The sequence below is a fragment of the Prionailurus viverrinus genome, chromosome B3 (genome assembly GCF_022837055.1).
Source record: "Prionailurus viverrinus isolate Anna chromosome B3, UM_Priviv_1.0, whole genome shotgun sequence".
Taxonomy (NCBI): domain Eukaryota; kingdom Metazoa; phylum Chordata; class Mammalia; order Carnivora; family Felidae; genus Prionailurus; species Prionailurus viverrinus.
This window is the reverse complement of record NC_062566.1, coordinates 48,511,800-48,518,021: the sequence shown is the minus strand read 5'-3', so window position 1 is coordinate 48,518,021 and position 6,222 is coordinate 48,511,800.

Genomic DNA, 6,222 nt, shown 5'->3' with positions numbered 1-6,222 from the left:
CATAAAATTAACCACTTTAAAGTTAACTTAGTACATTCACAATGTTGTGCAACCACCATTCCTCTCTCTCTAGTTCCAAAACATTCTCATCACCTCCAAAGGAAACCCCATGCCCCCTAAGCAGTCACTGCCCATTTTCCCCTCCCCTCTTCCCTATGCCCGTTTTCCCCTCCCCTCTTCCCTAGTTAAGACAAATGTGCATTCTGTCTCCATAGATTATGGATAAATCAAATACTTTTTTTCTTATCATTCCATTTCCTCTTCTATTACCTTGTTATTATGCATTCTCTTAGTGGTTACCTCAGGTTATAACGCACATCTATGACTTATTAGATTTTACTTCAAATTAGAACTTTTATAGCTTCCAGGGCAAGGGAACTGTTTTAGACACGCTCCAGTTTTTGTCTCCTCAACCTTGTGCAGCTGCTGAGAGCCAAGGTTAGCTCACTAAACTCTTAGGTTCCTCTTTCTGCTTGGCTTCGTATCCACTTGCCTTGAACTATGAATCAGCAAGAACATTATGGGACAAAGTGCTGGCAGAGCATTCAACTCAATCACTTTACTTGGTTTTCTTCTCTCTGAGATTCTGTTTCCTCAAGTCCTGCCTGCCAAGGTCACTCTCCAACACCTTTTACTTTCTCCCTCCCTCCCTCCCTCCCTCCCTCCTTCCTTCCTTCCTTCCTTCCTTCCTTCCTTCCTTCTTTCCTTCCTCTCATTCTTTCTTTGTTTCTTTCTTTGTTTCTTTGTTTCTTTCTTCCTTTCTTTATTTTCCTTCCTTCCTTCCTTCCTTCCTTCCTTCCTTCCTTGCCTTTTGTATCTCATCTAGCTTTTTGAGATGTTCTCAGTGGGAGGGTTGGTCACAAGTTACTCCGCCTTTCTCAGGAACAGAAATCTGGCTCCCTCACTTTATAGCAAGGAAGCAGAGGTCTGGAGGGGAAGTGGTTGTCTAGTTTCATCCTGCTAATTAAGGCAGAGCTGGAATTAGAAATCAGGTCTCCTGATACCCATTCCAGTGCTGTTTCCACTAGAGCATGTTGGGCAACAAGATGATCTTAGTCTATCAAACACTCACCCAAGCCATAATTCATTTATTAAGCAAATATTTTTGAAGGTCTTGCTCTGTGCCAAGCATTGGGCAAATAAATGTGTCTTTTTTTTTTTCCTGACTGCTTTTGAGATATTCTCTTTGTCTTGTTTTTCAGAAGTTTTATTATAATATGTGTAGGTGTGGTCTTCTTTGTATTTACTTTACTTAGAGATGATATACCTTCTTAAATCTATAGCTTGAGGTTTTTCATCCATTTTGGAAACATCTCAACAATTACGTCTCAAATATCTTATCTGCTTCATGCTTTTCTCCCTCTTGTTTGGAGACTCCAGTTACATGTATGCAATACTTTCAGGAATTATATACAACCTTGGCAGGGGGTGTGGATCAGGCAGGTCTATTATTTAAGAAATAGGTTTAGCTCCCTGTTGCAGAGACATAGAATAACAGTGGCTTAAATAAAATCATTCGTTTCTCTTTTATTTGATAGGCTGGAGGTAGGCATTCTAGTTTTCCAGCAGTGGCTCTGCTCCTCAGTTGTTGACCTCATCTGCCTGAACCAGTATGGCTTTCACTACATCTTTGCTCCAGTCAGATGGATGGAAGAAGTGGGTAAGAAGTTTCTCCTCAGAGTTTCTCCCTGGAGGTTGTCTACCTCACTTTATTTCACATCCTATTGACTGAAATTTGGTCAGTTTGCCACAATTAACTGCAAGGAGGGGGGGCAGGGAAATGTAATCTTTATTCTGGGAGGTCATTTCTTATGCTAAGATTTAGAGAGTCTATTGCTTTGAGACAAAATAAGATACTAAATACTGGGGGACAATTAGCAGCCTCTTCCACAGAAATGAATCATAATACAAGGCAACAGGTTCCAAACTAAGGCCTCAGAGGAAGAAGTTGGAAAAAGTGTCATAAAAGAAGTAACATCTGGGGCGCCTGGGTGGCGCAGTCGGTTAAGCGTCCGACTTCAGCCAGGTCACGATCTCGCGGTCCGGGAGTTCGAGCCCCGCGTCGGGCTCTGGGCTGATGGCTCAGAGCCTGGAGCCTGTTTCCGATTCTGTGTCTCCCTCTCTCTCTGCCCCTCCCCGGTTCATACTCTGTCTCTCTCTGTCCCAAAAATAAATAAACGTTGAAAAAAAAATAAAAAAAAAAAAAAGAAGTAACATCTGACTCCGCATTGAAGGGTGAATAGGAGTTTACTGAGGGAAAAAATGATCAAATGACACTCCAGGCAGGAATACTGGCAGAAGCACTTGATTCTTGAGAGCAGAGCTCACATATCTTTTTTCGTCTTTATGTATGACTGGTACATAAAATCTTACTATGTCGATATTGTCAAATGGAATCAATTGTGAGGGCAGAAGGAGAGGGAGTGTTTCACTCTGGAGACTAGAGGCCTTGTGGAGCTGGAAAGGCAGTCATTAGCATCATCATGGGGATGGGAGAAGATTCATGCCACTCTACATACATTGAGATCTAAGGTGGAAACAAGCATGCTAAGTTGAAATTGCCCTGGGAGACAGCTTGGGCAGCAGTGGGGACTGGAGATGTGGTGTGGGGGTTGTCTTTGGGAGAGTGACAACTGAGGCTATTTTGAGAGGCTACTGTCTTCTAAGGAGAAAATGTATTGAGAATAAAAAGGCTAGGCAAGGACTGAACCTCTGTAATGAAGGAAAAGAAAGAGGAAGCAAAAATGCTGGCTGTGCAGGGCAGGCTGCGCTCGAGAGTTTTCAGAGGCCTCTTTCCTCTCTGAGGGGCTCCCCGACTCTTCCAGACTGTCCACTCCCCTGGACCTGGCCCACCTCCTTTCTGTGACTTGTTCTTCCCTTGATGCCTGCTAGCTTTCAATTAATGACTAGTTCAATTTCATGTTCATTAAACTTTCATCAGATAATTATATTTCATCCATAAAAGGATTTGAGGCAGCATTCTAGCTTAATTTTTATCATACAAGTAATCCATATTCACTGTTAAAAGTGTCAGAAAGTATAATTAAACAAAAGAAAGGATATTAAAATCACCCATGATCCCTCCACCTAGATTGTTAGCATTTGGTACATATGTGTTCAGATTTATCTATGCTCTCTCCTTCACTAATAGTATTAGTATCAATAAGTGCTAAACTTAAAAAAATTTTTTCTATCTCAGAAGAGAGTGAGCACACACAAACCAGTGGGGGAGAGGGGTAGAAGGGGAGAGGGGGAAAGAGGCAGAGGCAGAGAGAGAGAGAGAGAGAGAGAGAGAGAGAGAAAGGGAGAGAATCTTAAGCAGGCTCCACACTCAGCACAGAGGCCAACATGGGGCTTGATCCCACAACCCTGGGATCATGACCTGAACTGAAATCCAGAGTCCAGCTCAACCAACTGAGCCACCTAGGTGCCACAACAATTGGTTATATTTTTGAGCCGTATGTTCCAGCCACCGTTATGTTTGATATCTATATTACATTGTTTAAACCTCATAACGGCCTAAGACATAGTTATTACTACTATCCTAATATTATATAGATAAGGAAACTGAAGCACAGAGGTTTGAAATTTACCCAGAGTGTGTTATTATTTTTTTAAATATAGTTGACACACAATATTACATTAGTTTCATGTGTGCAATTTAGTGATTTGACAAGTTTGTATATTAGATTATGTTCACCATAAGTGTAGTGACCGTCTATCTTATTACATCACTATTACAGTATCATTAACTGTATTCCTTATGCTCTGCTTTTTATTCCTGTGACTTACTCATTCCATAGCTGGAGGCCTGTATCTCCTACTGCCCTTCACCCATTTTGCCCATCTCTGTACCACTATCTCTTCTGGCAACCATCGGTTTGTTCTCTGTATTTATAGTTCTGATTCTGCTTTTTGTTTGTGTATTCATTTTTAGATTCCATTTATGAGTGAAATCACATGATTTTTGTCTTTCTCAATCTGACTTATTTCACTTAGCATTATACCTTCTGGGTCCATCCATCTTGTCTCAAATGGCATGATCTCATCCTTTTTTATGGCTGTGTAATATTCCATTGCGCACACACACACACGTGTGTGTGTGTGTGTGTGTGTGTGTGTGTGTGTACATTTTCCTTATCCAGTCACCTATTGATGTCTTTCATGTCTTGGCTGTTGTAAATAATCCTGTAATAAATGTAAAGATGCATGTATCTTTTCAAGTGTTTTTGGTTTCCCTGGGTTAATACTCAGTAATTGAATTATTGGATCACATAGTATTTTTTTAGTGTTTATTTATTTATTTTGAGAGAGAGAGAGCATGCAAACAGGGGGAGGGGCAGACAGAGGAGAGAGAGAATCCCAAGCAGGCTCCACATTAATACTCCAGAGCCTGACATGGGGCTTGACCCCACAAACCATGAGATCATGGTTTGAGCTGAAATCAAGAATCAGTCGCTCAACTGACTGAGCCACATGGTATTTCTAATTTTTTAAGTTTATTTATTTATTTGATTGAGAGAGAGAGAGAGAAAGAGAGAGAGAATATCACAAGCAGGCTACATACTGTCAGCTGAGAGGCCAATGCAGGGCTTGATCTCATGAACCGTGAGATCATGATGTGAACCAAAATCAATAGTTGGATGCTTAACCGACTGAGACACCCAAGCGCCCCCATGGTATTTCTATTTTTAATTTTTTGAGAAACCTCCATAATGTTTTCCATAGTGGCTGTACCAATTTATATTCCCACCAACAGTGATGAGCATTCCTTTTCCTCCACATCCTTGCTAACATTGGTCTTTGTTGTCTTCCTGATTTTAGTTATTCTAACAGGCATGAGGTAATATCTCATTGTCGTTTTGAGTTGCATTTCCCTGATGATTAGTGATCATCATGTGCCTGTTGGTCATCTGTATATCTTCTTTGGAAAAATGTCTATTCAGGTCCTTAGCCCATTTTTTAATTGGATTGTTTGTTTTTTTGGTGTTGAGTTGTATGAATTATTTATGTATTTTTGATATTAACCTCTTGTCGGATATATCATTTGCAAATATCTTCTGCCAGTCAGTAGGTTGCCTTTTTGTTTGGTTGATGGTTTCCTTTGCTGTGCAGAAGCTTTTTACTTTAATGTTGTTTTAGGAGACGTATCTAGAAAAATGTTGCTATGGCTAATGTCAGATAAATTACTGCCTGTGTTCTCTTCTAACACTTTTATGGCTTCAGGTCTCAGGTTTAGGTCTTTAGTCCATTTTGAGTTTATTTTTGTATGTGGGGTTAGAAAGTAGTTCACTTTCATTCTTTTGCATGTAGCTGTCCATTTTTCCCAGCACCATTTATTAAAAAGACTGTCTTTCTCCCCATTATATATTCTTGCCTGCTTTGCCATAGGATTAGTTGAACATATAAATGTGGGTTTATTTCTGGGATCTCTATCCTATTCTGTTGATCTATATGTCTCTAACTAGTATATTATTCTAACCTATGGTAATACCAGTTTGTGTTTTGACTTCTGATTATGAAAAATTTTCAAATTTATAGGTAAGCAGGGGGAATAGAATGATGAAGTCCTGTGCAGCCAACACCCAGCTTCAACAGCCATCAATTCATTAATTTGGTTTTACCCATTCTCCTAGCCAGCTCTACCCCAATTATTCTAAAGTGAATCCCATCCATCACACCATTTCATCCACAATGCATAGCTCCATAAACAAAGGCCCTTTTAAAATGTAACCACAGTCCTGTTAGCACTACCTGTCCAGTGAACAACTCCCTAACATCATCAATTTCTAATAGTGATGATCTAATCTCCCCCGTTTTCTCATAAATATTTCCTCACTGTTTATTTAAATCAGGACCACACATGCTCCTTCATAGTGTTGGGGCTGGAATTCACACCCAGATTGATCTAGCCCCAACCCATGCTCTTTCCAAACACCAAATTCACATTATGAATTGAAAAATCTGTGTGGTTTATACTACATTTAACTTAGACATATGTATATATACAACAATTTGTTGAGTTTTAGGTGTTAATTAAGGCAGTAAAGCTAAGGTATTAATTTGTAATTTCCTCTTTACTAAGGAATTGGTGGAAAACCTCTATAATCTGCCAAGTTTCTCTTCTTATGTCCTGCAGGTATTTTGATCTCTAAGGAGTTTTCTACTCTATTTTTGTCTCAGAATGTGTTGTTCTGAGATTATTTCCATATACAAAGATCT